At 41.6% G+C, this 18598-nt stretch overlaps 1 long non-coding RNA gene across 1 annotated transcript; it reads left to right on the forward strand.

The window, feature by feature from the left end:
- Positions 1–17868: 17868 nt before the first annotated feature.
- Positions 17869–18359, forward strand: LOC121466861. Its single transcript, XR_005977029.1, has 3 exons — positions 17869–18113; positions 18171–18236; positions 18295–18359. It is a non-coding gene; the product is annotated as an uncharacterized LOC121466861 (long non-coding RNA).
- Positions 18360–18598: the final 239 nt, after the last annotated feature.

An 18598-nucleotide genomic window follows, 5' to 3' on the forward strand; every position in this document is an offset into this window, starting at 1 on the left:
CTTCCGAGAGGACTTAACCGCTTTTGTAATGCATAATTTTGTGGGCTCGCAACCCCATCCTCGCCCCGCGGGGCGGATATATACATATATTTATGCATAAATAATTCGAGTATTTTCGTCGTTGGGTTTTTTTTTTTTTTTTGCGCCAGGTTAGCATGCGGAAAAATTTGTCTGCTGGCTTATTTTAAGCAAATTATGTGTAATTATTCACAAATTAACGAGCAAACGAGCGAGAAGCAGAGGAAACACATTAATGTATATTAAATGAACTGACTGCTGTTGGTGTCAGTTTATTGACTTCGCTTAGATCGTTTTTGGCAAGCCGGGCATTTATAATAATTTCATCATTTCCACAAACAATTTTGCAACAATTTAGTTAATTTATAGGCAGGTCTGCGTTTGCCTTTGCCTTCGAATAGCCGTTAAATGCACAAAGGACACGCAAGACGCCAGTCTTGACAGCCCTTCTGCAGCAGCTTCTCCCCTCCACTTCACTCTACTGTTCCGATCCGATCCGAACCCAATCCAATCCGGTCCCATCCAGGTCGTCGGACGACGGCAATCAGACGATAAACTTATAAATGTTGCAGACGCCGCCGAAGCCGGGGCAGCCATACATATAGTAATTATGGCTATGGGCCATATTTGCCAACCGGGTTCGAGTCGACTGGATTCTCGGGCATAACAAAAGCCAGAAAGTTTAAGCGCAGTTTGTCGTTGCCAAAGGACAACTAGAGCAGTTGATGAAGAAGTAAGCCGAAAGGGTTCAGACGGCGTTGAGAGTGGGTCTGAAACCGTTTATTAACTCAGACAATAAGCAGTTCCTCTGCTGCTGAATCGTATCCACAAATTAACGGAAGCTTAATCAAGTTAGGAATGAATGCCTTTCAAGGGATTTCGTTTAAAAAATAATTTGCTTTAAAAATGGGGAGTGTTTTGTATAGCCCTGAAGAAAGAAGTTCTTCCTATGAAATGCCCAATTTAATTATCTTTCGGAAAAAAAGCTGAAACATCAATTCAATTAAAAAATATTTTATATTCTGTAACCAGACGAAAACCTTAATTGGTATTTTTCAGTTAAGTTTCCAATTTATAATATATGTATTTCAAAAGTCATTTCACATAACAGTCTCTTGAATATTAACTTTCAAATTATAAAATAAAAATTCAAATTTACGTTGCTAAGGCTAAGAAAATATTTAAATTTTACTTGGTAGTTAAAGTAATTATTTATTTCTTTTTTACCATACATTTTAACACTTTTATATTGCAGCTTGTCAATAAACCCATAAATCTTTGAAATTATTTTCAAACCGCAATAGTAAATATTGCCAAATTCTTGTTGACCTCTCCACTTTAAATAATTTGCCTATTAATCTTCGGGCTTGTATTAAATCATTATTTAATTGCCCACGACGAAGAAGATTTACCAATTTCGTGGGGCATTCCACTCGGCTGGCAACCGCATTTCATCAGGGAGTTCGATCCGGCCATACATCATCATCGAAGCCGCAAGTGACGAATACCGGAAAGGAGGACGAAAGACGCCGGGCGGGGGGGAAGCTCTTAAATAAATGACTCTGCGGTCGAAATGGAAATGAATTATGAAATATTTGCAGAGTCAACTAATGAGCCACAGCCGAGTAAAAGTAGCTGTCACATTAGCACCTTGCGCGATGTAGACCCAAGATAAGCTAACGACGGGTCAGCAGCAGAGACCTTCTAACCTGACCCCACAATTTGCCCAGGGGCGCACCGGGCACACTTTTATTTTTTGCAAATGCCATAAAAAACATTGACAGGTACCGGGGAAATGATGTGATAACAAGAATATATACCATTCGTATTCACAAGCTGATGCGATTCCTGGCAAAAAGGTCAAAAGTGCCCGGGGACATCATAAACGAAGGTTCCAGCCAAGACGGCAAAACAATAACTGCAGGCAATTTGGCCGCTCGCAACTGTTTATTTGTCAAACATTTTTCTCTTTTTGACATCTCGACTTCCAGCGGCGAGGAAGGAATGAACCGAAACACGCGCCATCCTCGCCCCCTTGGACCCGCCCCCTTTTTTTGGGGCCAAGGTCCAGGGCCCAAAATGGGCAACCAACTGCGACAAGTTGGGATTCCCTTTTCTGGGAGAGATGTCGGTGTCCGAAAATTGTTATCGATGTTTTTGTCATGTTTGCCTCAAATTAAAATCCCCAATAAACGGGCAAAACTGACAGTTGGGCTCACTGATATATTATTGTCCTTACGTTGCATGCTAAGCAGGAATCGTCCTTCCGTTCGGTGTCCTGGGGCCGCTTTTTAATTGGCTGTTGGCTGGTTGTTGGCCTGGAAAATTGAAGATCAAACGTAAGCCTGCCCAAATCCAAGATGTTGGGAGTAGTGAGAATAAAAGGCAAATACAAAAAGTCAAATATTAACAAATAAATGTCATGGATGTAAATAAATACAGTTCTGGTAAAGACAGAAAATATTTTATAAGTATATCTCAAAAAAAAAGTTTTACTTTCTAGATTGTGATTTATTCTGTTTGGATATCAGCATAAAATATTTACTGTGCTAAATGTCAATAATAAATAATTATTAAATGGCATATGAGATAACTACACATAGACAAACTATTCAAAACAGACTTGAAACATTTAAACAACATTTTTTCATTAATTAATAATATGTTTTTGCCGATCTTAGGGCTCAGTTTTCTGTGAAGCTTAAAATGTTTATAATGTTTCTATAGCGATGGACTTACATTACTATTCAATTAAAGTAAATGATGAAGACTTTTGTTTTATTAATATATTTTCCTGTTGTTTCTGTATAAAAACAATTCGATAATCCCCTCCGGAACTTAGTGAATGATTCATCACACTCGCTCGGCCAAAACCAAGATACGACCGCCAATTTGATTATGGCCATAAGTAGCTAAGAAGGAAACTTTGGTGACTCCAACTCCATAATACGGACAATCTTGACAGAGACACACAAAAAAAAATATATAAATGGCCTTTGAGATTGCAGCTTCATTTACTAATTTCACTGGCTATCTGCTAATCGAGCGCAAAATAAGCAAAAACAAACGACGGCAAGGCGGAGAATGTCTGGAAAATGGCAAAGGCCATATCGGGTTGCCAAGAGCTTTTGGCCGAAACTTGGGACGTTAATTATACGAGCCAAGTTCTGTGTCTACGCACTTGTAACAGAATCGGGGCGGCGATGCACATTAATTAGTTTTTATGATTATTGGCGGGCATTGAAATACAATACGCGACGAAATGGGGATTTTGGGGGGTTGGGCTTGGTTGGATTTACATAAGTCAAGAACGAGACTGCGGCAGTATGTGGATGAGAATGAGGATGGGAGCTGAATTTGTCAATTTCTAATGCCGGCTTATCGCACGAGGCTTATTTACGAGCTCGCCTCCGGTTGGCAGGAGCATGAGGATGTTGGCTCTTTGGGGTAGAGGAGATCTTAGGCGACAGTTGGCTGTTTCCCACACACGCTGCACGAGAATGGGGGAACCGACTCCATTGTAGACCCATAAATATGCACGAGCTTGTTGTTTTGCCGGCAAATCCATTTGGCTAAATAAATGCCATGGCTGACATAAATAAAAGACAATTAAATTAAGATAATCGTTCTGACTTTGTTGGCTCTGTTTTGCTTGATGCCCGGAATGAATTGTCCGCCCCCCGCCCCAATAGTTGCTGTCCCGCTTAATGCGCTCTCACATAAACATAAAATCCACCCAGCCAGTAGCTTTAAATGCGCGACGAACTAATGGCAATCTTCCAGTCGGTCTCCCAACCCGGCCAAATCCAGCTTCATCCACGCTTAAGCCCCACTCTGCGACAATTGCCATGCACTTTGATTTGGCTTTGATTTTTGCTTAATTACTCTGCCAACTCTCGTTCGCCTCTGTTTATGGCCTCGTAGTGGGATGTGATGCGATGTGATAGAAAATTAAGCAGAACACGAGAATAAAATGCTCAATTGACGACAACCGCAGAACAAAAAATGTCTGAGATACCAACATAAAATCTAATTACGTCAGACTTGAGATTAATGTTTTGCTTCCGCCAAGATTAAATTTGATTTACACTTTCTTTGTAGTCGTCGAAGGCAAATGCTTGAGAACAAAAAAAACAAATTAATTCTTATCTGTATAGACATTAAATAAACTAAGTCTTTAGGACTAAAAAGCGAAGAAATATCATGTTAAGTAGTGAATCTGCTTGAAGCACAAACATTTTCCCATGGTGAAAAACCCACCCAAGCACTTTAATTATAGTGTAAAAATAAAAACCAAATCAACATCAAATTCAAAGTGAAATGTTATCGTCTTGGCTTTCAAGTTCCTCGAACGTGGAGATTGGAAAGTGAAAAATATTCAAATAAATTTCACTTTATTGGAAAACAAAACATCGACCTGCATATAAAATTCGATTGTGGGCTAGGGGAAAAATCTCAATCGGCATTAGGCTCACACAAAATGAAAACATAATTCAGCTAATAGATTTGCATAAAACATGTCGTTGCAGTCACATAAATTTTCTCTAACCCGCCGGAGCCGAGAAAAGATAACTCAATAAATTATTTGCTTAACAAACGTAGATACAACGGCTGTTTATGTTTGAGGTAATTAATAAAACCCGTGTTTTGTGTCGCACTCAATTCAGATTTCGGCTTAGTTTTTGCTGCAACTGCACTTCACGCTGGACTAAACTGGCCTTTGGCAAATCATGATTTGCCAATCCGTGTGTGTGTATGCTTTTGGGTGCAACACCTCCAGGTTCTGGCCGCTGAACTTTCGAATCTGACGTGCGGCAGTGCCACAAATGCCCGACACCTAAACGATCTAACTTACAATATATACAAATTTATGCACAGCAAAAAGTTCTGTATCAATTCGAAATTCACCAGGCAATTCGGCAGGAGTTTGAAGCTCTTATTTTGATATTAAGTATTCTAGAGAGAAATCAATATAGTAATTTAATTTTTTCACATTTGTTAAGCATTTTTTTTCGCTTTTCGAAATTTGTTTCTGTGTAAGATTAGCAGCGAGTCGAACTATGTGTGTTTGGGTCACCAGTTCTGCATATGATTTGGTTTGGGGGCGACTGGTTTGGTGTCGCCTCGGATTTTGGATTTTGGATTTTTTTCTTTTGGGGAACCGTGCAGTCACAGTCGCAGTCGCAGTCGCCAGTTATCTACATAATTAATGCATGTCTCGGGCCACACGAAAACATGCAAACCACTGGCATATTGACCCAATATCTAGGCAAAGGGCTTGACATTTGTGGAAAGCCAGCTGGAAAACGAACAGAAACTACCAAAAACGATGAACGGAGCCAGCTAAAAGCCAGGCAACATCGCGTGCCAAAAAGCCACAGAGCTTTATTGGAATATTTATGCCTCTGCAAGTCAGGCAAATAATTAAAACGAGGCAATGCCGCAGAGAAGAGAAAAAAAATAAACCGAAATAATTATGAACGAAGACCTGGGAATGACACAAAACGCAGAGAGACAGAAAATACTTTCGGGCTGTGATTGATGATGGGTCGTGCGGATTCGAACAGAAATATATTTGTTTTAAATTTGTTATTCATTTATGTCAGGGCGAGCGAGCGAGCGAGCGAGGAAAATGTTTCGTGGACGGCACCTATCGGGTTTCATCAGCGGAGTTCGCCTGGAGGATGGCTCCTCCTCGATCACGAACAACTCCCACTTGGCCGTCAGAAGAATTACGAAGCTCGAATTAGGAATCAGCATGGCATCATAAATAAAGTGCTTTATTGTACCATACTCAAGAATTTATGGCACAATATCCACTGGAACACACAATTGATAATTGCTGTCGTCTGCTTTTCTTCTCGTTTCTTCGCTTTTCACATCCATTTCTTCAGCCAACCGGAGAGCAATTAAAACGGTCCAACCGACGATTTCCAGAACGCTGTTTTTTACAATTCTTTTATGCTTTTGATTACGATTTCGGCGCCTCGTCGAACGACTCGCGGGGGGTTCAGAGTGCTCCATAAAAATAAACCATATTCCAAAGGGTCTCAACTCAACTCAACTCAATTCCAATCCGAGTTCAATTTTTCAACAGAGTTGTTGGCCCTGCTTTGTGACACCTCAATAAAATCAGAATTTACCCTTTTACCCACCGGGGAGGAAGCTGCAATCCAAACTGGCGCCCATGGAAGTGGATGGGCTATGTCCGCTGACTGGCCAAGATGGCCATGCATAAGTTAGCAGGGGATCGGACAACAAAACATGACCAAATTGAAACAAAATTGACCCCCCGTGGTGGAAAAATTAAAATTTTATTTGTTTAGCAGGCGGCGTGACAGCAAACACACAAACGACAGGTTCACCGCGACCCCGACAAATATTAATCAAATTCGTAATACAAACAGCACAACAAACAATATAACACTTTCGAAAAATCCCAGAGCGCAAATCCAATTAATAAAATCAACATTGTTGTCGCCGTATCTGTATCTGTAGCTGTAGCTGTATCTGTATCTATTTCTGTAATTCTCCGTCGGGGCTCCAGTTTCGTTCTCGGCGATTTAAATATCACAAGTGGAAATCAGTGGCCCACGCTGAGCGCAGAATTCACAGTTGAATACATATTTTGTCCATTAATTCATTAAATTATACTTTATATATTCCCAATTTGAATAAAATGCTGTATGGCTGGGTTAGTTCGATTGTTAAATTAGATTTGTAATATTTAATTGTGTTATGTTCACAATTGTATTGGCTAAAAAATGTAAAACAAATTGTATAAAATTTCATAACCTCGCAATTATATTTTCAGATAATGAAAAATGCACTTAACTGCAATTATATAATTTATTTTTTTTTTAAGAGTATACAATGTAGGCTTTAAATAAGTATTGCCCAATATAATTGGCTTCTTTCCTTTTACGGCTGCCTACCAAATTTGCCTTAAACTGTTATCGCTAATTTTTATATATTGTCAAATTATTTAAATCATTAAGTCAAAGCAATTTTTAAATGTCACAAGCGAAATTAACAAAATTGAGCCCCGGTATTTGATTAATTAAAGGAAGAGGCACACACATATGGCCCAGACAGTCGGGCCCACACAGATACTCACGCACACACCTGTGCCCCGAAACTTCGGAGTTGAGTTTGTTGGGCAAAGTTGAGCGTTGCGGGTTAATTACCATGTCAAATTCAAACAAAAACAACAAAAGCCAAGAACGCCAACGAAAGGAGGTAGTTTATCATTATAGCAACAAAAAGAACACGAGGAACGGTAGTCAACGAAAATAATAGGCTGGCAAAAGGTTCAAGGCGGCAGTGCGTACGGTCAGGGGGGTGTGGCAGTGTTTCGGGGGCGGGGGTCGGGGTTGGGGTTGGATCTAAGTAAAACCTTTTCTTATCATAATTACGCACAAAACGCAGAGACAGGTAGGACCAGGCCGTTCAAAATAAATTGAGCAATGCGTTGGCGTTGGAGAGAGCAGGGAAATAGTGAAAAATTAATGAACACGGGAAAAAATATGGTATGAAAATGAAACAAAATATATTTTGTTACCGAATTGTAAAAAAAACAACTAGCGAAATAGATATGCATTCTTATATTTAAAATATACCAAGTTAAGTTTTTATGGGTGAAGGTTTTGGCAAGAACTTATACCTTTTTTAACAGCTTAAATACTTAAATATTAAAAACTTAAACTTGAGCATAATTTAAATTTCTCAGATTAATATGCAAATTGTGAAATTGCTTGCAAAAACTCTTTATTTAATTTAGTTTATTTAATTAGGCTAAAATGTATAATGTAATGTTAGTAACGTAAGTTAAAAATTAATTAACGTTACTGTTTTCTAAATAAAGATTCTGAGTCAAAACATTCGTAGATCTATTTATGTGTGACATAATATACCAGTATTTATTTGCAAAGATATATTGTTACGATTAGATTGAATTTATTTTGACCAAATAAAGTTGATGTAAATAATTTTCCGATTTTTTTTCCAGTGCATTTATGGATAGATGCTAGATTCGGACAGGGACAAATGCAAATGCCCGAAATGATCGTCTTTGGGCGCGAACCCATCTAAACGGAAGTCAAACACGGAGTGAGTAAGAGGGAGGGATGCAGTCGGCCAGAGTGAGAGGCAGCACCCGCATTGCAGCTGCCCCGTTTGCCCTGAGGGCGTGGCACACGCCCAACTATCCGAACTGAGCCGGACTGCATTGAGCAGAGCTGAGCTGAGCGGAGTTCGCCCACGCTTCGCTGGCGATTTGCGCACTTAACATACATCCATTTATAATCGCCGGCCAGCCGTGCGGACAGCCACCATCCTCTGCGACTAAATGTGTGTATGGTTGTGCATTGGACGTGGTGTATGTCCAGTCGGATAGATAGGAGTGGGACCCACACCCAAGACAGAGTGCGTAGTACATTATAATGAAATTATGCATACAAAACATCGCTCATATATCAAGCGAGAGCTCGACGACGGCGGCCAAGTGACGGCGCGTATTAAAATAATGACTTAATTTCGTTGAGAGGCCCTTAACAGAGCCCTGCACACATTCCTGTCATTCCAAATGGCCCGAGTGCCCCGACTGCCCCGACTGCCCCGACCCGCCTGGATCATAAGCCATATGTGGGCAATCCACCTCCAACAGTTGCATTTGACTTGGCGCGTTAATTGCCATTTGGCTGTTCAACTAAGCGCCCAGTCATGGACATTTGGACATGGAGCCGAGGAGGGCCTTATCAGCAAACATATTTCGATATTATGCACGACAATTGGGCGCAGAGAATGGCGCATAATCTGGCTGCAAATGCGTCATGAATGGCCGGACTGACAGATGGATTGTCAGATTGTGGGATTTAGCTGGCAGAAAGGTCACGTTACAGTGACCTGGATTCAAGCACACAATTGTTCATTAAAATTGGACAAAGGTTTGGCTGAATAAGTGCATTTAAAGCAATTTTATAATCAATTATTAAGGTTGCCTTAATGTGTTTCTTACATTTTCTTATCTCATTACTTGTTAATTTATTTATTTACATACTGTTTTGATTTCTTCTTCAGCTTACGGCTATTTTTAGTTCAAATAATCAATATTTTAAATAAAATTGCATTCAGCTGTCGACAGAGATGTTGATATTCTTGAGTTAGTTAATATAAGTACAAGACAAGGCCACAAGAAAGCCGTTGCACCTGGAGCATTCAAATCTAAAAAGACCTGTTATTCAAGATTCGTTAACCTCTCGAATGGCAGACTACTTCTCAATTCAGAGACAGTCTGGCTGGACTGCCCACGCCGAGACTAACGTTTCTTCCAGTCCAGCAGTTGTCACTTTTGGTATGCTTGACCCACTTCATCATCTCCATTCAGCGTGGTCATTGTCGCTCCCTTCGTCGCCGGAATCCATCCATTTGGACCTGTCCGCTTCATTTTCCACCGGCCGAGCTTGGTATTCTCTCAACCGACAGCTGTCATAATTAATTTCGACTCTCTGTGGTAATTAAATATTTTCGTGCAGGTTCTTCAAGTGCCAGACAATGGTGGTGGTCGGGTGGTCGTCGGCCTCCGTTTTGAATTTCAGCCCAGTGCCAGCTCTGATTAGCCCTTTGAAGTGTTGCACGATGAAGGAGCTGGATGGAGCAAGGGCCGAGCCTCATTACCAGGCCCGGCTTATCGGCAACAACTCAATAATCGCCCAGAAACCCGACCAGCAAACCCCCCCCCAACTCATACCCCTTAAACCCAATACACAACCCAGCCATCAGTCAAAGGTGCTTAGAACTAAATTGAAATTGCCGGCGAACGTCCGTTTGTGGCAACTTTTTCTTTGGGCCCAGGCCGCAAAGTGGGTTTTACTTAAAGACCAGCCAGTTGTGAGTGAGTTGGCCAACATCAGCCAACCAACCGCATTGCATTGTTTTCAAGGGTTTTGCAGAGCGGGCTGTGGCTATGGCTATGGCAATGGCTATGGTCATATGCACGCGGCCGGAAACGACCTTGGCACGTTATCGTCGAGTTTTCATCACTTTCATATTCATACAATTTTCGAACCTGCCCAGGACTTCAGTGCTCAGGCATGTATACTGCTACGAGAAGGGGGCTGCGTTGAGCTGTGTCCTGGAAATAGTGGGCCAACTGACTGCCCAAGCAACGGGTATCTGTGTCCGGGAATCTCGACTGCCCAAACACACTCGTTCGTTACGAGTTTTCTTTGTTACCGGGAACAGTTTTAATGGCCAGCTGGAAAGTGGTTTGGGTGGACCTCTCTGAAACCTACTCCAATTTCATATTTCGTTGTGACAAGCCAGTGGAGAAGGTGCCAAGCAATTGACAGCTAAGCGAGGCCAGGCGGTAACAGGATACTTTCGAGCTGGCCACAAAAGAATTCAGCATTTTAGAACATTGTTCAGAAATTGGGCAGTATATCCTGCCTGGTAAAAGTAAGTGGAGTGCAAAACGTATACCTCACGAACAACACAATTCAAATAAGTGGTTCAACTAGGCCACAATTAAAATGCCATTAATTTTTGGTACTCGCCAAACGTGTGTTACCATTTTGGGGCTTCTGCTCGAACAAACCCCGTTTTAATGCCCCTTTGCCAGTCGAGCAAGTTGGGCAAGTGGTTCCCATGGCACCTGTACACCTGTATACTGTATACCTGTAGCTCACGGCTGTTACTCCTAACTGCCGCACGTTAGGCAAACAGTTATTGTCCTCAGTACGCAGTAGTTGGCCATTAGAGTGACACTGACTGGCGAATGTGGGGTAAATGGGGAGCATAGCCCACAACTTGTCATTAGACAAATTCAATTTTATGCCGGGACAACCGACAACAACCAGCAACAACCAACTGGCGACCACAACATTTTTCGGTGGGTGCTGCCATACAAATTCTATTTAATTTTCTCAGTCCCCGGTTCCTTTGTAACCCCTTCTCCGAGGAGGAGCAACTCCACCTAATGTGCACATTGGCACGTTCGCATTGTTGACACAACTGTACAGAGCATTGTGGCGACTCGGAGCAGGCACAGTATGGTGAAGTTTACTTCGAGTGGAATCGCCGTTTTGCCATATCTCAAAGGACATTATAATGCAGATAGACCCGGGCAACTGAGTGACTGAAACGGTGTTCGCCACTTTTGGGGAGCTCCGCCGAGATGGAGATAGGAAGTAGAAATACCGAGCGTCATATGAGTGGGACTCAATGCCCAAATTACAGTGGTTTCCTTGGTTCATCTCCAGTATATTTATTCAACAAATTCACTAACTAAATTCATATTTTCAATTTTTACCCAGATTAGAGAGTAAGAAAATTAAAAAATAAACTTATATGTAAGCAAATGTAATATATTTCTTATTAATATTATTTTATATTAGTATATGACTAAATATAAAATATTAATTAAAAATTAATCTCCAGGTTAAGAATGTGACTAGTTATTTAAACTGAAGCTTATCTCGTAACGCTGGGATATAAAGCTTTAATCGAGGTATGAGATTTATTTTGTTGTTCGTTTTCTATATTTAAATCAAACTTAAATTTAATCATTTTGGTTGCCGAATAAAAATTTTTTATTAATAATATCATACTCTAAGGGCTTTAACTTATGAAACTTCAGAAATTATTCACTTCTTTTAGTGTTTAATAGAATGGTATATATTTTCACCCAATCTAGCTCCACAGTACCGGCTGTCAGGTCGGGAGTGTTGCTCCAGCTGACGGCTGCCTCACTGTCTGAATGTCTGACTGTCTAGATGGCTGACTGGCTGAATAGCTGCGGCATCGGGTGGCGTCCTCTTTGGTTCAGTTAGTGGCATTGTCACGACTTCTTAATGTCATTTTATCAAAGGCGAGTCGCGGCCGGGACCCGAGGACTCGGGACCCAGAACCCAGAACACAGAACCCACAAGACAGGACCCAACACACGTGTAAGGCAGCCGCACAACGCCGCGTATACGTGATGGGGTTATTATTGCTGCCGCTGTCATTGTGTGTAGTTGTTGCTGCCGCTGTTGGTGATGTGGCTGTGTTTGTGCTTGTTGCCTCGTTGTGTTCGATATGTTTATATTTGTTGCGCGGTTTTGCGTGTCCTTTTTACATGAGAGCAGCGTTTACATTACCAACACAAACAGACGCACCGAGCACACACGCTCACAGACACATTATTACGACTTCATAATGTGTTTGTGTGAGCGGGGGCGTACAAGTGTGTCGCGTGTGTGTGATAAGCGTGTTCGTATCAAACGACATTTGGCGAAAATTTTATGGCGTATACCCAAAAATTGCCAAGGCCCCCGAACACTCAACCCTCAACCCCCAACACACACAACCTACAACACACCTCCCCAGACCAATGTCATCTCGTCCCATTTTGTGTATCTTCTTTTTATTATGCGATTTGTTCAACTTCATTTTATTGCAAACACACTCGCCCAGACAGACTGATGCTGATGCGAATTGGTATTGGTGTATTTAAAATTTTATAGCGAACATTTTTATGCGCAATCGATCGAAAGGTTTCATTACATTTTAATGAAACGGCACACAAGCTCTCGACTTGACTTCCATTTGGAAGAAGAGGTTTTGCCAAATTGCCAGGTAAAATGCTAAAAGGTAAAGGGCTGTGGAACGGGCGGGCAGATACAGATGGCATAAAGGAAACTGAATGGTTTCTGTGACCCGTTTTGCTGCTCAATTTGCGAAAGTTTATTTCACAGCCCGCTTATTTGAAATTTAAATTCGTACCAATTCCGAGGTGTATAACCACACTAAAATCGGGGGGGGAATATTTTGCACGCCTCTGACAAATGACTCTTTAATATAATCAGGGAGCAGCGCCGGCATAGCCTTGACATGCCATTCAGCTTGAGATACTTTGCCATCTCCCAAATGCACTTAAACATTTAGTAAATGCGCCATAGAAAAATCACTTTGGATGGCACAAATTTTATATACCCCCTGTAAATGCGCACATAACATATGCAACTGACACACATTTTATGTGCGAGTATTCTGCTTTTCCGCCATATATCTATACATATATACGTATATACGTATGCATGTGCGGACCTATATGAATTTATGCTATTGCCAACGACTGCCAATTCGCATAAATGTCACGTACGTCAGTTTGTCATTTGCGTAAAGGAGGTTCTGTTCCGTTCCGTTCCGTTCTGTTCGGTTCGGTTTGGTTCGGCTTGGTCCTGTCCTCTTCAGAATCCCCGCTGCAATTTGACTGACTGCACACGAGAGCTCCGAAAAAAAGTGAAAAGGAAAAAAATAAAAGGCTTCCGAGCGACAGCCGCAATTCCATGTCTCATATCTTATACATATGAATAACGCATACGCACTGTGTGCCGGCAAAAGTTTTCAAAGAGTTCAAATTGCTGGCATGCGTCGTATATGTATGCACAGGCGACTAATTAAAATTTTATGACGCCCCATGCCTGTGCCAGTGTTGTGTGCGTGGGAAAATTCATAACAATTTTGCCAAAACGCTCTCGAGCTATTTAAATATTAAATGAGTTCGGATTTTTGGACAACCCCCTACAATTTGGCTACTTAAAAAATTTAAAACACGGTAGCTTCATTGTTTCACTTAGCCCGGCCAGCTTGTGCATGTCGGTTATTTATCAAATTTCAGAGTTCATTACACTTTCTGGCTTCGTCGGCTTAGCCATGTCGATGGCAGGCATTAAGCTGCCTATAAACGGCGATGTCTTCGCTTCAATTGTCAATTATGTTAAACAAAGTTATTAAATTACGCAAAAAGTAGGCAGCCAAGCGCGAGCGGCAGCGGCAACGTCAAGTCAACGGGATTACACATACGCAGCGTGGGCGAGGTGGATTCTCGCGACAAATCAATAAGCTCAGGTGCCGGGATTTCCTACTTTGGGGTGGCTGCTCGCTCCACCTGCCCAAATGGCTGCCAGAAAATTTCCATTTAGCATAAAACCCGAGCGCTATTAACAGAGTACAGACACAACACGGGGAATTACGCCACTCGGCGTAACTACACACTAAAATATGCAGAAAGGGAGGGAAAGTGAGGAGACCCTGTAGACGCTTTTTAATGTACCACGGCGGTGGCACAAAGAATGTCTGCCCTTGCCCACAGACATCATAAAAATTCGTTAAAAATAAAAAAAAACACAAAGCGGCAACAGCAGCAACATCAGCCAGGGCAGCACCGCCAACGACTTCCGTGAGCTTAAGCCCAAAGACCGCGCCCCCACTTTTACCGGCATTTCGCATTACGCATACGCCACCGTTTCGGTCCGCTTTCAACAGGAAGCTCACATTGTTTTGGCCATATTTACTTCGCAGTCGGCTGCCGGGGGCTGTTTGTGTGCCAGGCGCCATAAGTAACAAATTTTATAAATTATTTAAATTTTTATTCATGCTACGTTGTAAAGTTAAGCCCGCTGACAGTTAGCTAGTTTGCCCAGTGGGGAATGGGCAACATTTTCCCGCCGTCACATTATTTTTGTTTTTATATTTCTCCTCCACTGATGTCTGGGCTTTACTTTCGCTGCCTGGGCCTTTTGTGACCTTGACTCGCTGGCCTTTAAATATTGATAACGTCCTTTGATCCCAGCCAAGCAGCCCTGACAAGCGGCATTTGAACCTAAGCCCGGATACGACCTGCGTATTTATGCAAATGCAGGAAGAAGTTATGCCTAATAAAATTCTGGGGCCGGGCAATGTCTTTTGTATAACAATGCAATACTTTTGCTCTCATATTTTCGCATGATTTATGGAAGGAGCAGAGCGGAGCGGAGCCAAGATTCAAGCCGAGCGGGGGCAATAAAAAAGAATGTCGCAGTTTTATGAGGCCCGGCAAATGGCCATAAAATGTCAAGGCACATATGAGAAAATATAAATAAATCGAACGATTATTGACAATTATAATGATATATGGATGCGTACTCAAAAGTCATAAATTGGCAGGCCAAAGGAAGAAGGGGTGTGCCCGAGGAAGTAATAAAAGGACCCGGCTGTATTAGCCAACTGGGTAAGTGGAACTTGCGTCAGGGTCAGTGGAGCTAAGTGGGTGCAGAAGGCAGTTATGGCTGGGAAATGGAAAATGGCAAATGGGAAATGGTGAATGGAAGGAAGCCAAATAATAATGTTTGCTTCGGCGGCATTACAGCTCGCTCAGTCCCTCGCATGCACAACATCTCATTCATAGTCCAATGAAGACGAATTCTTCTCGGGGTAATTGCCCTGCTCCACTTCCCACCCAACGGTTGTTCCCATCTAATTATCAATTTAGTGCAATTTGTTTCTGTGGCCGAGCGAAGACGTAATTTCCATATTTGTAATGCATTTTATCTTTGGCGAGTCGCTGTCTCAACAGCCTTAATTTGCTCTCGTATTTTCTGCCTTTTATTTCGTCAGTGCTTCGTCGGGCTTTTAAACTATTAAAAGTTGAGTTGTCTGCCACTGATAAAGACTGCTCGTCAAACCCAACTGGTTAATTCTTAATGCAAAGTAAACGCCGGACTGTTCTTTCTGCTTGCTGCAGTCAGATAGCAGAAAGCTGTTTGTTAATAAATTAAGTTCTTAATTCACTGGTCATTATGGCAGACAACTCGCATTTGTGTATGTGTTGTCGTTAATGGCCCGTCGCAGAGTTTCCCAGAAACTTGGTCGCAGAGTTTGCTTATGAGGAATTTGCAGCTCGTTTATAAAGTTTAACTTGGCGGCAGAATATATATTTGATTATTTAATTGGTATTGGTTTAAATGGATCTCTGTCTGTTCGTCATAAATTCTGCTAGGTGGCACATTAATTTTAATTTATGTATTTGCTTATGAAACTTTTATGCCGAGAGTGACAACAATAAAAGTTTGCCCATATGCCACTAACAGACTTTTTAATAAACATCATTTTTTATTCATCCCTTTTTTTGTCTTTAATTCGTTGCGATAATTTGTTGCCGTTGTTGTTTTTGTTTATGGCCAGCTTAATTGCAAAGTTTTTCATCGTTGGTTAACCCAATGGCGACCGTAGATTTATGAAATATTTATATGGAAATAAATAAAAGAGAGCACGCATGCACATTTGGTAGATAATTTAAATCAATTGCTGAGAACTGCAATTAGCAGCAAAGATAAAAATAAATTAAAGGCCTCCGCATAACAAATGACCCATAATCGTGCAACTGCGAAATCCTACTGGAATCCATTATACATGTACCGCTACGTATTTATATAGCCACATATATTTTAATGGTCCCGGTCCCCATAAATTATGCCGCATTTACTTTAGAGATAGAAAAAAGCGCCGATGCCAATGCTGAAGCGCTCCAGTCGATAAATGGGTTGCGGTCGAGCCTTGAATCCTTTAATTTGAACTCGGACCGCCTTCCACACCCCGGCAACTTCGGAGCAGCAGTTGCAAAGTCAAAGGCACATTTCAAATGTCGAAAGCAAATAGTAGAGAAGTGAAAAAAGAGTCGGGCTGAGGGCATTAAAATGCATGTGTGTAGTCTGGAGAACTGGAAAAATATGGCCAAAGCAAATTGCTGACTGCGCCAGAGTTGAAAACTTAACAAGTTGGAGTGTGGCTCGGAAAAGGTATCGAGTGCCGAATACCCAGTGATTTTCAGTAAGCTTTTATGATAAATTCGTGTTATATAATTAAACATTGCACAAGCAAGACATTATTTCTTTTAATAGTAAAGGCAATCACATTTTCACGTTTTTTTTTAAAAGAATTCACAATACGTTAACTTGCCTAATAAAATAAATTTTAATATTGGCTTTTTATTTAACTATCTCTTAAGCAAACGACCATTATATATTTGAAAGTAATGTTTTTAAGTCTGTATGATCAATTGAGTTTGTTTATATATAAACAAGTATACTTGTATGTTTTCTATATATTTAATTTATATGCCTTCTTATAAAAGAATTTATGTTATCCTTAGTTTGTGGCTTTATTTCTGAAAGAAATCTTTGCTAAAGTGAATGCAAGTCCAGCTTATCCTTTGATACCGTCTAACTCTTCAGCATTTCAGCTTGGGCCCTTGGCCAACAGCGCTGCTTCTTTTTAAATAAAGAGCAGCAAAACGCAAATATCATCGAATGGAATATAATTTATGTGCTCCATTTGCAGTCGGCAGTTCGCCACTCGCACACATTTGCTGCTTGGCACTCCGCTGCCCGAGTCCTTCCCCCTCGGAAACCCCTACTCCCCACCTCTACCCGCATTCTGGGCACTTTTGCATATGGGGTTCTGAGCCCAAGCCCGAGCCCGAACCCGAGCCCGAAATGGAATGAAAATGGTTGAACTCGCAGTTAGCGATTCCCCAGTCGCATTTTGGGAATTTTTCTCGTTGCGTTCATCTTTTGGCAAGGTTGCGCCTCTGATCCATAAATATCCGCTGGGCACTACGGTTCCCGATCCCTTGGCTAGCAAAGTTTGCCCCCACCATCGGCGTATTTGGCAAATTAAATCGTTAAATGCTTGTTAAAAAGTTCGACTTGCCTCTGCCTCGCAGTGTGTGTATCCGCATCCATATCCGAATCTCTATCTGCATCTGTATCTTTGAACCGTTTCTGGGCAAGTCGCCGACGCTTATGATTTATGCCAGCGCATGTTTTGTAGTTTTTGGGCACAGGTTGCCGTCGAAGAACGTAAATAAGCAGCGGCCAAAAGGCTAAATGGCCAAAACAGCAGACTGACCAAAGGGTTGCGGTTCTCCGCTTTCAGCTTTCAGCTTCCCGCTCCTTTTTTATTTATTCTCATACGTTGCCGGTTCGCTGGGGGCCATTAAACAATAAATTAAACGAAAGAGAAATTAAACTAAAGTCTGTAACGCTTGTGGCAGGCACATCGATGGGCAGTGCCATCTATGAGGCAAAAACCGAAAGTGTCGCCATCTAGTGGTCAGTTGGGTGCCGCGATTGGGGTAAGAATTTTCGGAGACGAAGAGGCAACAGAGTCAATTGTCATGATCCCGGAAAACGGAGAGTTATTCTATGGGGGCTAACTTAGCTTCCCGCCCAGAGCCACGAGCTGCTGGCTTTCTTTCCCTTTTCGGCAGCCATCGAGTGCGGTTTAGTTCAGTTGTAAGTCTCGTATTTAATTAGTTGGTGAAAGTTTGTTTGAAAATTATATCTCTATAGTGGCCTTGTGTAAAGTGACGGATAGAATATCCAGATTATATATATAGCGCTAAATCCTGTTTATGGGTAAGAAAAAATGAAATGGTTGCTAAGATTGTAGACACAAAAGTGATTTTTGATTTAGGTTTGGCGCTTAGTATCCGATATTGGATCCGGCCGTCGCTGTAGAGGGAACAATTCATCAAGTCCCCCTAAAGAAGAGCGAAGTCATCCGACGGGGGGAGGGAAATTATCGTCGCATAAAAGGAGTCTCAAAGGCCTAAGAGTTCCCTAAGATAATTATTTAATCAGCTTAAGTCGCTGGGAGCGGAGTTAGGACTAAGAGAGGGCAAAAGAGTCAAAAAGAACTCGAGATGTAACACCTGCCCAAATTACACATAATATTTATATTCCCTCTTCATCATCTTCGTTATCTCCCGCCTGCGAGC

Source organism: Drosophila elegans, unplaced genomic scaffold (assembly GCF_018152505.1).
Source record: "Drosophila elegans isolate 14027-0461.03 unplaced genomic scaffold, ASM1815250v1 contig_183, whole genome shotgun sequence".
In the NCBI taxonomy this organism is placed as follows: Eukaryota; Metazoa; Arthropoda; class Insecta; order Diptera; family Drosophilidae; genus Drosophila; species Drosophila elegans.